Here is a 19,642-nt window from a genome sequence, read left to right on the forward strand (position 1 = left end):
AGAATGGTCCATTTGTCTTTGCTGTTATTAAATTTCCCTGTAAGTGTCCATAGTGATTTATTTGTAACTTCTTTGGCACGCTTTGGGTTTTCTTGATCTGAGTTCATGTTTGTATGTATGGGGGGGGGGTAATTTTTGCTGAATAATGGGTCATATGTCTTCAAATAATTTATACAAGCTGTTTTTTCCCCTTGTTTTTCTAGAACATGTTGTACACAGATGTTGACATTCTACCTTTATTTTCATTTGTGTTAACTTTTCTTGTTATTCATTCCATCTATTCATCCTTTCCTGATGCGTCTTAGAATTTTTCTACCTGATTTTGAACTTGCCCCCCATTGTTGATCCCAGTGATTCCTCTTTCTCTTTATGCGTATGTATATATTCACACATGTAATTGTCCAGCTGTGATACCCGTGTGCATAGTTCACTTTTGTGACACTTTCCTGTGATTCCTAAAGATTATTGAAATTCCACCACCCAGCAATTGTGATTGCACATCCAACCCTCATGCTTGTCAAAGAATTTTGGAAAGCTAGTTGCTAAGTATGATTTATCAGTGGGAAAATAATGATTGACTTTTTAAAACTGTTGTTTACAAACATGAGTGATATGATCATTATAATTAACAGATTACTTGTGAACCATCTCAGTTGATTAGAACAATTGGTCGTCATGCTGTCATTTTTAAATAGCCACATGCTTACAGAATTGATTCCAAAGTGCTTACTGTGGGATGCGGTTTTTTTTCACAATATCATGACAGCCCCACATTTCTAGCTTAATTTCCTGTTTCTTTTCTGTTGTGGGTCCTATTTGCCAACCATACTAGACGGATTTTCATTTCTCAGTCACACCAGAGAAACTGTCTCACCAAAGCACATTTTTCCTTTTATTTCCATAAGAGGAGCAATGTTTTCCAGTCTTAACGCTCACCGAAATGTTTTTATTTTTATTTATTTCTTCATCGTCGTGGTCATGGTCAGACATTCCTATCTAAGCCATCAGAATGAATTCTTTCTTTCCTCTTTTGTGTGCCATTATTTTTGTAAATTTCATGATGTAAATGTGTGTTTATCTCATACATTTTACTTAGTGAGGGTATTTTCTTAGTGATGAGCACGGTGCCTGGAATATTATAAATACTTAGTATATACTTGAACAATAAGTGAGCCTCGTGTTACCCTGGGTAATCAAAGCACAGATGCTTCTTCTTCTGCTCATTCTCCTTCTTCCCTTCTCTACCTCCTTCCCATTCTTCCTTTCTAACCTCCTCCAAATCACAATCTGATAAAAATTGTATCTGCCGCTGCCTTGGCCCTCATGTTTAATGCTAACCAGCTTCTATGTAGAGACTGAATCTCATTCATCAGTGTCTTTATTGTATCACCTAGCGCAAGAGTTTATTGAATTTAAGTGAGCAAGGAATTTGAGACAGAAACTTATCTATTCATTTATTATTTTAACTGCCTTATAAAGATGTAACTGACATACAATAAACTGCACATATCTAAAACATAGAATTTGATAAATTTTGGCCTATGTGCACATCCATGCAACAATCACCATGATCAATGTCGTGAACATACCTATCACCCTTGTAGGTTTCCTCATGTCGCCTCCTTCTGTTCCCCCATCTCCAGGCAACTATTGAACTGTTTCCTGTTATATATATATATGTTAGTTTGAATTTTCTGGAATTTTATATAACTGAAGCCATATAGTATGTACACTTTTAGGTCTGACCGCTTTTATCCAGCATAATAATTTTTAAATTCATCCATGTTGTTGAGTACATGAAAAGTTTATTCCTTTTTCTTTTTCTTTTTCTCTTTCTTTTTTTTTTTTTTTTGCTGATTAGTATTCCATTGTACAGATGTACCATAATTGTTTATCCATTCGCCTCTTGATGAATTTGTGTTGTTCCAGTTTTTGGCTATTACAAACAAAGTTTTTATGAACATTCTTGTCAAGATCTTGATGTGACAAGGGACAAAAATTTGCATGAGCTTTCTTTCTCAGCTGCTTAATATGATGAATTAAACTGATTGATTTTCAAATATTAAATCAACCTGTTTTGTGCTGGAATAATTCCAAGTGTTTGCATACAGTTGGTCTTATTTGTTTTCTTAATTTTTATTTGTGTTAGTTTCGGGTGCACAACATACATGTGGAATTTAAGAAGCAAAACAAATGAGTAAAAGTATTGTTTCTTTTTTAAAGATTTGATAGAATTCACGGTTGATACCATCTGGACCTTGAATCTTCTTTGTGGTAAGACTTTTTAACTGTAAATTCCATTTATGTAATATATGTCTCCTTAGTTTATTGACTTATTCTTGAATGAGCTTTGGTAGTTGTACCTTTCGTGGATTTCTTTCATTTTAAGTTGTTGCATTTATTGACATAAAATTTTCACATTTCCTTATTCCTTTGAGTATGTGTAGAGTCTGTCCTGATGTTACCTCTCTTGTTCCTGATATCAGTGGTTGTGTCTTCCCCCTCTCTGTTTCCCTTTCTTTTGTGATCAGTCTGGGTACAGGCTAATCAATTTCATTGATCTCTCGAAGAAGCAACTTTTTATTTTTAATTGATTTTTCTAAAATTTTTGTTTTCTATTTCATTGATTCTACTCTTCATTATTTTCTTATGTGTGGGTTGGGTTTATTGTATTTTTTTAAGTTCCTAAGATAAAATATGTCATTGATTTCAGACATTTTGTCTTTTATAGCTTTAGTGCTATAAATTTCTAAGTGCATACTTCTTTAGCAGCATACCACAAATTTTGGTACGTGTACTTTTATTTTTATTCAGGGAAAAGTACTTTCTAGTTTGCTTTTTGGTTTCTTCTTTGGCTCATAGGTTATTTATAATTGTGTCATGTAAGTTTCAAATACAGGTACTCCAGAAATTTTTCTGTTATCCCTAATTTATACTGTGAACACAGAAAGTAGTTTGTATGGCTTGATTTTTTAAAATTTATTAACCTTTGTTTTCTTGCATGGAATATGCTCTAAGTTGCTAAATGTTCCATGTGCCCTTGAAAGTAATGTATATTCTGTGGCATGGTGAATTTTCTATGAATGTCAATTAGGTCAAACCGATTGACAGTGTTGTTCAGTTTTCCTATGTCCCTTCTGACTTTCTGTCTACCTGTTCTGAGTTATCACAAGAGGGACAAGGGTGCCTCCATCTGGGTTTGTCCATCTCTCCTTACACTTATATTAGTTTTTGTTCCACGCATCGTTAATCTCTGTTACGTGTGCCATGTATATTGTCTAAGAAATAAGACCCCTTTGAGAACAAAACAGGTTCTAGCAACAATTACACTGTAACAATGGATGTAAACCTATATTTTCCTGGAAAGACTGGTATGTATATCAATCTACTTAAAAAATGGAAGATATATGTGCAAACATGCATACACTTTCTTATGAAATATGGGCCTATAGGGGAGAAGAATAGGGCTGATGTGGTGGCAGTACATTCATCAGGCCCATGGAGTCAGTCAGTCTTTCCGCTTTGCTATTCATCTCAAGGCTTCTATCTCAAGGTCGTCCAATTGCTCACAAGACAGGTGCTGGACCTGCAACTTCCACGTCCACGGTTCCTGATTCCTCCTGTTCACTTGCCGCTCAGTCACTAAGTTCTGCATATTTTATCTCCCTGGACTGGTGCATCGAACGGGAAAGATTCATCGTGTATAATTAGAAAAGAACCCGAGGTTTTTCATGACGACATTCTTAAACTGACTCCTGCCAGGTGCATGAAAATTAAGTCAGGCCCAATAAGTTTTCTGATCTTTTTAGGTAATAAAAAGCCTTCCAGCTTCTTCTAGACATAGAAGCAGTCTGCATGCTGTAATTCATTACTCCAATTCAGAGAATTTCTGTCTTTATTAGAAATTGCAGCCCTCCCTCCTCGTCTTGTTACACAGTCTTACTGCCAATAGAGAGAAAGAGGTGAGTGCAGTTGCTTTCGGTGGCTGGTCCCCTGCCTTCTTCTTGCAAGCTGCAGTTCTGATGCTTCTGAGTATAAGGGAAGGGGAAGAAGATAAGGAGATAAAAGGAGGAAACGTCTTTCTCGATTTGTGCCCTGATGGTCTACCTTCACTATTCTCTGAGCTTGGAGAACGTTAAGAGTTAACTTTCTTTGGCTGTTGTGGATCTTTTTTTCCCCTCGATGTTCTTAGCTTTATTCCATAGTCACAAAACAAAACTAGAAAATAATTCAAACCTCCATCAAAAGTAGAAATGATAGATTAATTATAGGTCTCCAGAAAATGGAGTTCTATATAGCAGTTAAAATGGATGGATTACAAATATGTACATCAATATGCACAAACCTTGCAAACATAATATTGAGTGAGAAAAGCAACTCACAAGAGAATACCTAATAATTCATTTTTTATAAACTTCAGAAATGTGAGTATACAAATTGTATTTTGGGGGTACAGTATATACATGGCAATTGTTTATTGAGGTATAATTGACATACAATATTCTAGCTCAAGGGTACGTCTTAGTGATTGGATATTTTTATGCATTTTAGAATGGTCCCTGTGATAAGTGTAGTTACCATCTGTCACCATACAAAGACATTACAATATTACTGACTATATTCCCTATGCTGTACATTAAAAAGAGAGAATTCTCTTTGGCTATTGTGGTTCTTCTGAAACTCCTTTATCAGTGGAGGTATTATACCTGCAGTTTCTTTTGAACTGCATGGATTCATTACTTTCCAGCAGATGGCTTATGACTTCTCAGCCAGATCTCATAATGCCGATTTGGGCTTCATGATGATATAGTGACATCATCAGCCTTCTACTTTTAAATTAATATCCTTACTACAGTGCTAAAAATGGAATGGGAGTGTTTATGAACAGATAAGAGGGTACAGGGTACAATTATGACAGTTCAGTCAAGAAAAGGCCAGAAGTTGAACTAGGATAGTCGCAGCAGAACCAGAAATAGGTGGATGAATTCACAAGAGCTTTACTGATTCAAAAGAGTTTCTGTTTTAGTGAGCATTAGAATGAACCAGAGAAAAGTTTGAGGGCTGGATCTCAGGTTTTGGTTTTCACCATTGGGTTGATGATGGATCCTTCAGCAAGATAGGAAAGCTGAATAGGACCAGGTGTAAGGAGTGTGAGGGGTGGCCTATAAATTAGAAAGCTAGGCGACTGGGTTGTCAGATCAAGAGAGGAGAGTATGTTGACATAGAGGTGTCCACGAGCAGCGTCAGTCCTGCCAAGAAAGACGGGGCGCCTGGGTGACTCAGTCGGTTAAGTGTCCGACTCCTGATTTCCATTCCAGTCGTCCTCACAGTTCAGGGGATCAAGCCCCGTGTTGGGCTCTATGCTGACAGTGTGGACCCTGGTTGGGAGTCTCTGTCTCTTCTCTCCTCTCCCCTGCTTGCTCTTGCTCTCTCTCTCTCTTTCAAAATAAATAAATAAACTAAAAAAAAAAAAGTAAGCTGAGTTCTGAGGAACACTCACTGGACCCTCCGCTGGCCTGACTAAAATATTTTGGTGACCTGTTGGCAGCATAGGTCATATTGCACAGTCGGTTGAGGAGAGAGGGGGAAACCAGGCAATAGGGACAAGTGTAGAAAAATGCTTCTGGGTGACGTGGATGGCCCAGAGAAGAGAGAGTTCACAGGTAGCTAGATGGAGATGTGTATAGAGGGAAAGTAAGAGGGCCTGTCAGAATGGGAGGGTGGGGAGACCAGATTGGAGTTGGCCGAAATGGAAAACACATCTGAGATGAAATGTAAATTTTATTCACCTGGTTGCAGTGACCACCCACTGACAGGCTTTACACAGAAACGCTTAACGCCGTGAGAAGAGCGTTGGGGAAATGAATTATTACCATTATTCAGCTAGGGTAAGGGTGTGTTGAGAGGTAGACAGAACGAGATTGAGGTAGAGAAACAGGATAATACATTTTTCCAGCAACGTAGGTGACTGATGACAAGGAATTACATTCTGTAGTTTTGAAGTTAAAAAACAATAGGCTTGTGACTGTAACAGGAAGTAAAGACACTTTTATTTGCTGAACAGCTCCTGTGTGAAAGGCAGGGAAATAGAGTTTTCACAAGTATTATCTCATTTTATCCTAGCAATCTAGTGAGGAAACTGGGTGAGAAATGGTAATTTGCCTGAATTTACTCTGTTCTTCAAAACTCCTATGACGGTCTTCAAAATATTTTGCATTATTCTAATCATCTCATTATATGGGGTACAGTGAGGACAGAAGAACCAGACGAAAAAATAGGGAAGTAGGGAAAATAAGTTAAATTTTGGATCTGCTGAGAATTGAGGATAAGAGGGCGAGCAGTACTTTTGGTTCCTGCCCAAGTTTGTTTGTTGCAACAATAAACTAAGGTATTAGACACGCAACTCGTTGATCTTTTAGATGGCATTTCTTGAATCCAGTCCAAAGGTTTTATTACCCCAAGTGACTGATGGAAATCTTTTCTTTCCTTCTCTCCTTCAGCTTTCCTTTCTCCCTCCTTCTCTTCCTCTTCCCTCCTCCCTTGCTTCCTCCTTTTCTCCTCTCCCCTCTTGTATGACTCACCATTTCTTATCTGTAGTAGGACCATCCATCTGGACAGACCTCCATCTGTCCACCTGTAATTTATTTTCTCACTTTTTTTTTCTAATGGAATTTATGTCACTTGATAATTTAGAAACAGAAGGTAAATTAAAGTTTAATAAGAAAATAAACTTAGGGAAGTAAGATGAAAAAAATGACTAAGCAGGTGACAATAAAAATTGTGCGAAATAAACGTCAGGACCGAGTGAATGACTTTATCAACGGTCAGTACTGGTAACCCATCAAGTGGTTCCTTGTATTGAACTACAACCTCCAGTTTGTTAGGATACACGTACCTATCCATTCTCTAGCAGTTTATTTTTGAGGTTTTAGTTGTAAAGAAAACAATGAGGTGTAGATAGGAATGTCATTATAACAAAATGGCATACATACAGATATATACTTGTTTTAAATTAGAATGGCTTCACCCATACTTAGTATGTTTTAGGATACAGATAAACTGCCAAAGAAATAACAGGAAATGCTTCTTTCCTGAAAGAACACTATAAAAAAACTATAGATAAACATCACTTGCCATTTGTGTTTGAATAGGTCTTTGAGAGTTGACAACATACATGAATAATTATAGTTTCTCTTATATGTTTTCCATTGTTATCTGTTTATTAAAATACTATTTATTTTGGGAGAAATCCACAGACTGTTGTGTTTAAAAATGATAGTCATATCTAAGAAGGCACTACTAATTCTGGATGTCTGTTAATTAGTTATGACAAAAATTGTACTGATAAATAAAAATTCCTTTCAAGTTATTGATTGGCAGAAAAATATAGCATGGATTTTATAATTTTGAAAAAATTTTCCCAGCTTTTGCCTTCTCACTCCTTTCCTCTATATAATCTGAGCTCCTAAATTCATTTATTTTTTAATTTAAAAAAATTAAATTTTTTTGTTTGAGTACAGTTGACACGCACTGTTACATTAGTTGCAGGTGTACAACCTAGCGATTCAACTTCTCCGCACGTCATGCTGTGCTCGCCACAAGCGTAGCTAATATCTGTCACCATACAACGCTATTACGATATCATTGACTATATTCCCTATGCTGTGACCTTTATTCTTATGACTTATTCATTCCATAACTAGAGGCCTGTGTCTCCTGCTCCCCTTCACCCATTTTGGCCATCCCCCCACACCCTTCCTCTCTGGCAGCCATCAGTTTCTTCCACGTATTTATACATCTGATTCTACTTTTTGCTGTTTATTCGTTTGTTTGTTTTTTAGATTCCACACGTGAGTGAAATCATGTGGGATTTGCCATTCGTGATCTGACTTGGCACCTTCTAGCTTCATCCATGTTGTCGTAGATGGTACAATCTCATTTCTTTTTATGGCTATGGAATGTCACATTATACGTATGTTATATATTACGTTATACATACATATGCCACTTTTCTGTGTATATATACCACTTCTTCCTTAGTGATTCATCTACCAATGGGCACTTGTTTCTGTATCTTAGCTGTTACGATTAATGCTATAGAAAACATAGGGCTGCCTATATCTTTCTGAATTAGTGTCTTCTCCTACTGGGTACATACCCGGTAGTACAATTATTGGATCATATGGTATTTATATTTTTAATTTTTTAAGGAGCCTCTATACTGTTTTCTACAGTGGCTGCGCCAATTACATTCCTTCCAACAGTACACAAGAATTCCTTTTCTCCACATCCTCGCCAGCACCTGTTATTTCTTTGTTTGTTTGTTTTTTGTTTTTGTCAGTCTGACAAGTGTAAGGTGATATCTCATTGTGGTTTTTATTTGCATTTCCCTGTGGTTGAGTGATGAGCTTCCTTTCATGTGTCTGTTGGCCATCTTTACGTCGTCTTTGAAAAAATGTCTGTTCAACTCCTCGACCCGTTTTTAATCAGATTTTGTTGTTGTTGTTGTTGTTGTTGTTTTTGGTGTTGAGTTGAATAAGTTCCTTATGTATTTTGGATATTAACCCCTTATTAGATATGTCATTTCCAATTATCTTCTTCCAGTCAGCAGATTGCCTTTTTATTTTGATGTTGGTTAGCTTCACTGTGCAAAAGCTTTTTGTTTTAGTGTAGTTCCAATACTTTATTTTTGCTTTTGTTTTTCTTGCCTTAGAGATATATTTAGAAAAATTTTGCTATGGCCAGTGTCAGAGAAGTTACTGCCTGTATTCTTTTCTGGGACTTTTTTGGTTTCACAACACACATTTAGGTCTTCATGTTGTGTGTGGTGTGTGTGTGTGTGTGTGTGTGTGGCATTAGAAAGTGGTCTAGTTCCATTCCTTTACAGGTAGCTATCCACTTTTCCCAGCACCATTTATTGGAGAGAAAGTCTTTTCCCCATTGTGTGTTCTTGCCTCCATTGACATAGATTAATTGACCATATAAGAATGGGTTTATTTCTGGGCTCTCTATTCTGTTCTCTTGATTTATGTGTCTGTTTTTATGCCAGTACCATACTGTTTTGACTACTACAGCTCTGTAGTATATCTTGAAATATGGAATTGTGGTACGTCCAGCCTTGTTTTTCTTTCTCAAGATTTCTTTGGCTATTCGAGGTCTTTTGTGCTTCCACACAAATTCAATATTATTTGTTCTGGTTCTGTGAAAAATGCTGCTGGTATTTTGATGGAATCTGTAGAGTGCTTTTGGTAGTCTGAACATTTTATCAATATTAATTCTTCTAACATGTGGGCATAGTATATCTTTCCATTTGTTTGTGTCATCTTTAATTTCTTTCATCAGTATTTTATAGTTTTCAGAGTACAGGTGTTTTACCTCCTTGGTTAAGTTTTTGTTTGTTTGTTTGTTTAGAAAATTTTTAAAAATTTTCTTTAATGTTTACTTCTGAGAGAGACAAAGTGTGAGCAAGGGAAGGGCAGAGAGAGAGGGAGACATAGAATCTGAAGCAGCTCCAGGATCTGAGCTGTCAGCACAGAGCCTGACGTGGGGCTGGAACTAACAAACTGCAAGATCATGACCGTGCCTAACTGCCTGAGCCACCCAGGTGCCCTTATTAAGTTTTATTTTTAATGTTTATTTATTTTTGAGGGACAGAGAGAGAAAGAGAGAGAGGGAGAATGCAAGTGGTAGAGGGCAGAGAGAGGGGAAAAGAGAATCCCAGGCAGGTTCCACAATGTCAGCACAATGTGGGGTTCTAACTCATGAACTGTGAGATCATGACCTGAGTAGAAATCAAGTCAGATGCTTAACCTACTGAACCACCCAGGTACCTTCTTTTACCTCCTTTGTTAAGATTATTCCAGTATATTTTATTCTTTTTATGAAATTGGAAATGGAATTATTTTCTTTAATTTCTCTTTCACCTCTTTATTGTTAGTGTAGAGAAACACTACCAATATGCGTTTATTAATTTTGTATCCTGCAGCTTTACTGGGTTCATTTATCAGGCCTAATAGTTTTTGGGTACTCTAAAGCTTTCCATATGTAGTATCATGTCATCTGCAAAAAGTATAGTTGAGCTTCCTTTTTACCAGTATGGATGCCTCTAATTTCTTTTTCTTGGGTGAATGCTTTCGCTAGGACTTCTGGTATTGGGTTGAATAAAAGTGGCAAGAATGGACATCATTGTCTTGTCTTTGATCATAAAGATAAAGCTCTCAGTTTTCAACATTGAATATGTTAGCTGTGGTTTTTTTCATATATGATCTTTCTTACGTTGAAACCTATTTTTTCTAAACCCACTTCGTTGAGAGTGTTTATCATGAACAGATGTTGACTTTTGTGACATGCTTTTTTCATGCATTTATTGAGATGATCATATGATTGTTGTCCTTTGTTTTGTTGATGTGGTATATCATGTTTATTGATGTGCAAATAGTAAGCCATCCTTGAATACTCAGAATAGATTCTACTTGATCTTGGTGAATGGTCCTTTTAATGTGTAGTTGAATTCACTTTGCTAATATTTTGAGGATTTTTGCATCAGTGCTCATCAGGGATATTGGCCTGAGGCTTTCTTCAGTGTGTGTGTGTGTGTGTGTGTGTGTGTGTGTGTGTGTGTGTTGTGTGTCTTTGTCGGGTTTGGTGTAACCAGGGTAACTTATATAATGAATTTGGAAGCTTTCCTTTCTTATTTATTTATTTAAAAAAATGTTTATTTACTTGGAGAGAGAGAGAAGGGAAGGGGCAGAGATGGAGAGAGAGAGAATCCCAAGTAGTCTCCATGCCAGCCACTGGAGTAGAGCCCGATGCAGGGCTCAAACTCATGAACTGTGAGATCATGACCTGAGCCTAAGCCAAGAGTCACATGCTTAAGGAACTAAGCCACCCAGCTGCCACTTATTTTTTTGTGTGTGTGTGATATTTTTAGGAGACTAGGTATTAACTTTTCTTTTAATATTGGGCAGAATTCACCTGTGAATCCATGTGGTGTTGGACTTCTTTTTTGGGGGAGTTTTTTGATTACTAATTCAGTTTTGTTATTAGTACCTAGTCTGTTCAAATTCTCTATTTCTTCCTAGATTTAGTTTTGGAACATTGTATGTTTCTAATAATTTATTTCTTCTAGATTGTCCAATTTGTTGGCATATAATTTTTGCAGTATTCTCTGATAATCCTTTTTATTTCTGTGGTGTCTGATTTCTCTTTTCTTTCTGATTTTATTTATGTGGACCCTTTTACTCTTTTTCTAGCTGAGTCTGGTTAAGAGCGTATCAATTTTGTTCGTGTTTTCAAAGAACAAGCACTTGGTTTCATTGATTTTTTTTCTATTGATTTTTTTATTCTCAGTGTCATTCACTTCTGCTCTCATCTTCTTTCTTTCGTTCTTTCTTTCTTTCTACTGATCTTGGGTTTTGTTTGTTCTGGGTGAAAGTTTGGATTGTTTACTTGAGCTTTTTCTTATTTTTTGAGGTAAGCCTGTATTTCTATATATTTCCCTCTTACAACTGCTTTTGCTGTTTCCCAAAGAGTTTGGATCCCTGTGTTTTCATTTTCATTTGTCTCCATGTATTTTTTAAAATTTATTCTTGATTTCTTTGGTGATCCATTTTGTTGTTTAGTGTCATGTTGTTTAGTCTCTGCATGTTTTTGTTTATTTTTTTATGATTTATTTCTAATTTAATACTGTTGTAGTCAGGAAAGATGCATGTTATGATTTCAGTCTTAAAATTTCTTGAGACTTGTTTTGTGATATAACATATGATCTATTCTGGAGAATGTTTCATGTGCACATTAAAAGAACGTGTATTTTGTTGTTTGGGGCTTCAGTGTTCTGTATATATCTTATACATCTGGTAGACCATGTCATTCAAAGACATTGTTTCTTGGTTGATTTTATGTCTGTGTGATCTATCCATTAATGTAAGTGGGGTGTCAATGTCCCCTACTATTATTGTATTACCATTGGTTTCTCTTGTTATGTCCATTAATATTTGTTGTGTGTAGTTAGGTGCTGCGATGTTGGATGCATTAATGTTTGTAATTGCTATATCCTTTTGTTGGATTTATCCTTTTATCATTATGTAACACTCTTCTTTGTCTGCTATAGTCTTTGTTTTAAAGTTTATTTTGTGTGGTATAAGTATTGCTATCCTAGCTTTTTGTTGTTGTTGTTGCACCGTTTTCAGGGTTAATATTTTTCCATCCCTTTACTTTCAGTCTGTATTTGTCTGTAGGTCTGAGATGAATTTCCTGTAGGCAGCATATAGATGTGTCTTGGTGTTTTTTTGTTTTGTTTTGTTTTTTTAATCTATTCCCTGTGTCTTTGATTGGATTATGTAGGCCATTTACATTTAAAGTAATTATTGATAGGTATTGACTTGCCATTTACATTTAAAGTAATTATGTAGGCCATTTACATTTAAAGTAATTATTGATAGGTATTGACTTGCCATTTTGTTCATTGTTTCTGCTTGTTCTTCTGGTTCTTCTGTGTTCCTTTCTTTGCCTTTTGCTCTCTTTCTTTGTGATTGATGAGTTTCTGTAGTGTTATGTTTGGTTTTCCTTTTCTTTAAGTTTTGTGTATCTATTACAGATTTTGAGTTTGTGGTTATCATGAGGCTCATATATAACATCCTAAGAATATAGCAATCTATAATACTAAGTTGATGGTCATTTACATTTAAGCATATTTAAAGGAGGGCACCTGGGTGGCTCAGTCGGTTGAGCATCCCACTTCAGCTTAGGTCATGATCTCATGATTCGTGAGTTCAAGCCCTGCGTCGGGCTCTGTGCTGACAGCTCAAAGCCCGGAGCCTACTTCAGATTCTGTGTCCCACCCCCCCTTTGTCCGCCCCACCCCTGCTTGTGCTCTGTCTGTCTCTGTCTTTCAAAAATGAATAAATGTAAAAAAAAAATATTTAAAGGTTATTAATTTATTTTGAGAGAGAGTGAGAGAATCCCAAGTAGGCTCTGCACAGTCAGTGCAGATCCTGGCGAGAGGCTCAAACTCACGAACTGTGAGACATGACGTGAGCTGAAACTAAGGGTAGGATGCTTAACTGACTAAGCCACCCAGGCACCCCTAAACACTAAAAAAAACCTTTTTTCATTTTTTTTACTCCCTCCACATATCATATACATGCTATCATATTTTACATCTTTTTATTCATAATTTTCTTATATCTAATTATGGCCAATTCTTTTCCACTTAAAGAAGCCCTTTTAATATTTCTTGTAAGGCTGATTTAGTGTTGATAAACTCCACTGAAGTTGAAGTGGGCACAAGCCACCGTGATCCCTGGCCTCTCCATGCAGGATGTGGATGTGCTGGCAGGACAGCTAAAGCTAAAGTGGGTGCAGGCTGGGGTGTTCCGACACCCTACTTGGAGAAGGAATCATGGTAGGATAGTTGAAGCTGAAGTAAGTGCTATCCAAGGTTTCCTGGGGCTCTCCATGCAGAGGGCACCCTGGCAGGGTGGCTGGAGCTGAAGTGTGGTGTGGCTGTGGTGTCCTGGGGTTCAGCAGGATAGCTGAAGATGAAGTGGGTGAAAGCCAGGAGATCCCGTAGCTCTCCGTGCAACAGGTGCCCTGCCAGAAGGACTAAAACTGAAGCTGATATAGACCGGGGTATCCTGGGCTTCTGCGTCCTGAGCGCATCCTGACAGGACAGCTGGAGCTGAAAGGGGTGCGAGCTGGGGTGTCCTGGGTACTCTGTGCAGGGTGTGCCCTGATGGGGTATCTGGGATTGAGGTGGTATGCCAGCCGGGACGTCCTGGGGCTCTCTCTGGAGAGGGTGCCCTGGCAGGATAACTGAAACTAACGTGGATGCAAGCCAGAGGGACGCAGGGTTCTCTGCAGAGAGGATGTCCTGGAGGGGAGGCTCGAGCCAAAGCAGGGTATAGGGTGAGGTGTCCTGGGGTGCTGTGTACAGGGGTCGTCCCGCAGGACAGCTGAAGCTAAAGTGGATGTGGGCCAGTGTGGTTCCTGGGCTCTCTGCACAAAACGTGCCCTGAAGCTGAAGTGGTTGCAGGCTGGGGTTTCCCAGGACTCTTCCAGCAGAGGCTGATCTGGTGGGACAGCTAAAGCTGAAGTGAGTGCAAGTTGGGCTGTCCCGGGGCACTCAGTGCAGGGGCCGTCCTGTCAGAGTGTCTGGATTTGGAGCAGAGAGTCAGGATGATTTGTTTGAAGTCCAAATTCTGGAATCATCTGTGCTAACAGTGCCCTAGCAAGCCGTCTGAAGTCAACGTGGTGTGGGCCTCGAGTGCTCTAAGGTGGTTTGCCCCTGTGTCCCCTTGGCACAACGGCTGGAACTGTAGTGAGCGCTACCACGGGATGTTTGGGTGTGTGTACCACTTCCTGGCCACCTTGGTGGGACTGCTAGGGCTGGTGCAGGCTAGGGGCCCAGGGCCCACTGAGGCAGCAGGCTGGGTAGAGCACCCAGGTGGTGTGCTTTCAAGGTGGGTCAAAACCCTGTGTGTTAGGCCCTCCCATGTAGAGAGAGTTCCAGCAGCTCCCCTGCCATTTGGCAGAGTTGTAGGGCTGGCTTTTTTGTATGCTAGTTGATCTCCTCAGGAGGCTTTGTTTTCCTGTGCTTAAGGGTGGAGGAATAGTTCTCTCAGTACTGTCCCTCCCTAGGGCAGTTTGTGGAGTTGGCCCGGTGGGGGTTCCCTTTGTTACCCGTCTCTGCCTCTCATGCTGTTCTCTTTGCCATTCTGTCTGTCTTTTGTTGTGCAGAAGCTGTTCAGTGAGCCCTCAGTTCTTCCTCAGGAAGAATTGCTCTGTAAATAGGTGTAATTTCATGTGTTCTGTGAAGGAGGAGAGTTCAGGGTATTCCAACATCACCATCTTGGACCCAATCCCCAAATCGTGTAGACAGAACAAAAGGGCAAGCAGTGGGCAACAATGAAGGTAGAAAATGCAGATGTCACAGGCACACATTCTGGGAAAAAACTATATTCAACTCATTCTAGAATTAAGATACATAAATACCCTACCCCAGAAGCAATCTTGGTAAGCTTTGTTTAATTACCATCCTTGAGAAAAAAATATTGATCTAATAATTTATCAGCATCTCAGAATAAATTTCACCTTGAATTGCTCTCTGTAGAAGATAAGAGCACTTAGTATCATTCTTTTAAAGATCGTTTATACAATTCTCTCTTAATCACCTAGACAGGTAACATCCAACTCTTTAAAATTATGGGCTCTTGAATTTTATATTATTTAACCAATCCTTCTGTATCTTTATTGGGCATTTTGTAATCCTCTTGGTTTATATCACTTAAACTTTTACCCAATGGAGTGGAAAACTTTTTTCTATTTATTTTCCTATCGATCAAAGCAATCTTTATTCCTAACATGGTATGTGTGCTATTATGGAATTTTAGCTGCTCTTTGGGAAGTTCTCTAAGACGGTGGTTCTCAAAATGTGGACCCCAGATCAGCAGCACCTGAGAATTTTCTAGAAATAATAATTCTCAGGCCCTGCTCTAAGCCTGCTAAATCAGAAACTCTGGGAGTGGGGCCTAGGCATCTTTGTTTGAACAAGTCCTCCAGGTGATTGTAATGCCCAGTGAGGTTTGACAACCACTGGTTTAAAAATTCCAATACCCAAGCCAAGCCACGGAACAGTTACTTCAGCCTCTCTGGGTGGGACTTAGATATCAGGCTTTTTAAAAACTCTCTTGGTGTTTATGTGCATCCTGATTAAGAACCACTACTCCAGGAAAACATTCCTAACGTCTGAGATACTGGGCTTCTGATCTTACGAGATGTCTGAGTCCCTGCTTGCTTCGTGTCCTCTGCACACAGCAGATGACAGGAACTGTTGTTAGATATGTCAGGGAAATGCACTACCATGTTTAGACCACTGTATCAGTAAGGCTTAGCAGAAAAAGATATTCAGAATTTAAGTTAGTTCTTTTAAGTTAATTTTTTTAATGGCCAAACTTGGGATCAGTACCTTCTGTCACATCACTTTTGTATACTCTCAGTATCCAAATCAGTCCCCAAATTCTGCCTTCTGCTTTTCTGGTTTTCTCTCCTTCTCTTTAAATCCACATGAATTCCTTAAGGATTCCAATTGATCTTTTTACCCATAGGCTTTGCTCTATAAATTTCTTTATCCATACCATTGGTCTTTCAAAAACCCCCTATCTGCTTGTATTTCTCTTTTGTTTAAATTCTATCCACAGATCCTTATAACCTACAAGGTAGAATACATGTATGTTTACATGGCTATTTTTATCACAGACTGCTCTCCACTCTCCCCAGTTTGCCCTCTTTTCTAATCATATCAAGTCACTTGGAATTCTATGTATAAAGCTTTACTTTTGTTAATGTCCAGCACATTTTAAAGTCTGAATAAGTGTTTCTTTAATGAATGACTAGGACTACTATTTAGCGTATTAAAACATAAACCATAGGGAGTTTAGCTTCTGCTGATGCTGGAGGGGCTTGATCCAACTAAGCCAGCTACGGGTAACAATTATCAAATCTGCCCCATTCCACAATGCCCTCAAAGCCCCCAACAATTTGAAGTCACTGAGAGAGTTGCCAAAATCAGACAGAAAATGGAGGAGTATGTACTCTTGAAGATTAAACAGAAACAGACAAGAAATGGTAATAGAAGCTTGTCAGACTGGAAAGAAATTACACAGAGGATAGTTACTTGGATCTATAGGAAGGCATGAAGATCACCAGAAATGTAAACATGTAGTCAAACATTTAAAAATTTCAAAATATGTAAATACACACACATATAATTTATTTTCTTAATTTCTTTAACAAACCAATAATTGTAACATGTTGAAGGATTTATAATGGGAATAGTTGTAGCATATATAGCAAGAATAGCACAAAGAACAAATGTAAATATAACCATACTGTAGCAACATAAATTAGTGTGAAATAGTACAGAGTTAACACTAAGTAGATTATGTCCATTTAAAGATTCATAATGTAAACTTTCGAGTAACTACTTGAAAAATAGCACAAAGCACTGAAATTCTAATAGAGAAATCAAAACAAAATACTAAAAAAGAATTGAATTATCCTAAATGAAACCAGAAAGCCAACAAAGGAACAAAAAACCATTAAAGCCAAATGAAAACAAATAGTAAAATAGTGGCCCTAATTGAAATATATTAATAATTGCATTAAATATAAATGACTAAATGCCACAATTAAAAGGCAAAGATTTTTAATCTGATGAATGAAGCAAGGCCCACCTATATATAGTTTGTAAGAGACATAACATTAATTACAAAGATACAAACAAGTTGAAAGTTAGAATTCACAAAAAACATATGTCATGAAGACTGTACTAATAAAAAGCTGGAAGGGCTGTATTATATGTCGTGGAAAACCTACTTCTAAACAGCAAATTTTATCAAAAATGCAAAGAGGGACATTGAAAATGATAAAAGTATTAGTACATCAAGAAAACAAAGTTTACAATATGTATGGTCCTAGTAACAGAGTTTCAAACTACATGAAAGAAAAACTGAAAGGACAAAATAAAAATAGACAAATCCAAAAGTCCTGTTGGAAACTCCAACACGGTCTTCTCAGCAGAACAAGTAGACAAAAATAATCAGTAATGATGTACAAAATGTGAATGACACCATTAATCGTGTTGGCCTCTAACGATATGGTCAACAATTACAAGATCAGACATTTTTTTCAAGTGAATATGGAACATTCACCAAGACAGACCATATGCTGACCTCTAAAAAATGTCTTGATACACAAATTTCAAGAGATTGAAATACTGTAAGATACATTCTCTAACCATGATGAAATGAGGTTAGAAATCATCAGCATTTGTTAGTATAAAAAAGTGGAAAAATCCAAAATATTTAGAAATAAAAAAATACATTTCAGACTAATTAATAGGTCAAAAGAGGTTAAAGGAGTAATTAGGAAGTTATTTGTCATGAAGAGAATAGATAAACAAATTATGGTATATCCATACTGTGGAATTCTGATTAGCAGTAAAATTAATTACTGATACACAGCACAGCATGAATGATTGTCTCAGGCATGGTTTGAAGAAAAGAGGCTGGTGCAAAATATTTTGAAAAAATAAATTCTGTGATTATAAGAAATTCTACAACAGGCAAAACTACTTTAAGGAGAAAAATGAGAACAGTGTCTTTGGGAGTGAGGGACTTGTAATTGTGAAGGGAAACAAGGATGTTTTCTGGGGAGAAGGAGATGTTCTGTATCACAATGGATGTGGGTTACATAGCTGTATCCATTTGTCACCATTTTTCAGCTGACATTTCAATGCCTTTTAATGTGTGGAACTTATACCCCAAATGAAGGCCAATAATGGTAATACAACTAGTCATTATTCTTACCCATGAAGTAGTTGTCATTATCATTATTGTCGGTAGTATTATTGAGTGGGAAGTGGGAAACCAGCCGAGGTATAGACACTATAAGAATGGCACAATGTTTATAATTATTGAAACTGAGTAATGGTAGGTGGAGATTCTTTATATTGTTCTGTTTTCTTTGTATGTATATGATGTTTTCGGTGATTAAAAGATAAGACAACATAAAAATAGTGACCATCTCAGATTTCCTTTTTAAAAAAATTTTTAAAAATGTTTATTTTTTGAGAGAGAGAGACAGAGCGTGAGCAGGGGAGGGGCAGGGAGAGAGGGAGACACAGAATCCGAAGCAGGCAGAGCCCAAAGCGGGGCTTGAAACCACCAACTGTGAGATCATGACCTGAGCCAGAGTCAGACACTTAACCGACTTAGCCACCCAGGCACCCCTCAGACTTTCTTTTTTTTTTTAAATCTTTTTTTTTTTTAAACGTTATTTATTTTTGAGACAGAGAGAGACAGAGCATGAACAGGGGAGGAGCTCTAGAGAGGGAGACACAGAATCTGAAACAGGCTCCAGGCTCCGAGCTGTCAGCACAGAGCCCGACGCGGGGCTCGAACTCACGGACCGTGAGATCATGACCTGAGCCGAAGTCGGACGCCCAACCGATCGAGCCACCCAGGCGCCCCTCAGACTTTCTTTTTAACACCATTTAGTAATTGGATCATGAGAAAGGTATTCTCAAAATTAACGCAAGCAAACAATAATGGCCCTTTTTCTCTAAATTCCTTCTGTGGGTCAGGGTATTTTTAAAGGAACCTTTTTTATTGCTAGTGATTTCAGGTAAAAATGTTGACAATAACAACAACAAAAAACAAAATTATAAATCTAAAGATTAACCGTTCAAAATTCGTTTGATGAGATATCCTAGAGAAGAGCACGTCCACATTATCTACAAATCCACCTGTGATTCACTTAATATTTCGTGAAGCTAACCTGACCCTTGGGAAAGTTCTGAAGTAAGCTATTTTTATTTCATTTTTTCCCATCTTACAGAGGCTATAGTATATGACACAGAAATGTGGCCATTGTGAATGGCTGCATCTAGAATTATTACATTTATCACTATCACTCAAACCCCTGGCTGCTTCGTTTTATTATAAAAGTGAATTTGATTACCCTGACTTTCTTGTTCCTCACAAATCATTATGATTGCTGCCCAGTGTATAATTCTATTAAAGATGATGCCAAATTGAGTCTATAATTCCAGTTTGCAGAATTTAAGAGTATGTTTTATGGTCTT

General features: G+C 37.7%; 1 long non-coding RNA gene across 1 annotated transcript in view; it reads left to right on the top strand.

Moving 5' to 3' along the window:
* Window positions 1-2,221: 2,221 nt before the first annotated feature.
* Window positions 2,222-19,642, top strand: part of LOC122237830 — a 245,857-nt gene continuing 228,436 nt past the window's right edge. The window contains exon 1 of the long non-coding RNA XR_006216477.1: window positions 2,222-2,274. This is a non-coding gene — a long non-coding RNA (uncharacterized LOC122237830). The remainder of the gene's footprint in view (window positions 2,275-19,642) is intronic.

This window comes from Panthera tigris, chromosome B1, assembly GCF_018350195.1.
Source record: "Panthera tigris isolate Pti1 chromosome B1, P.tigris_Pti1_mat1.1, whole genome shotgun sequence".
Classification (NCBI taxonomy): Eukaryota; Metazoa; Chordata; class Mammalia; order Carnivora; family Felidae; genus Panthera; species Panthera tigris.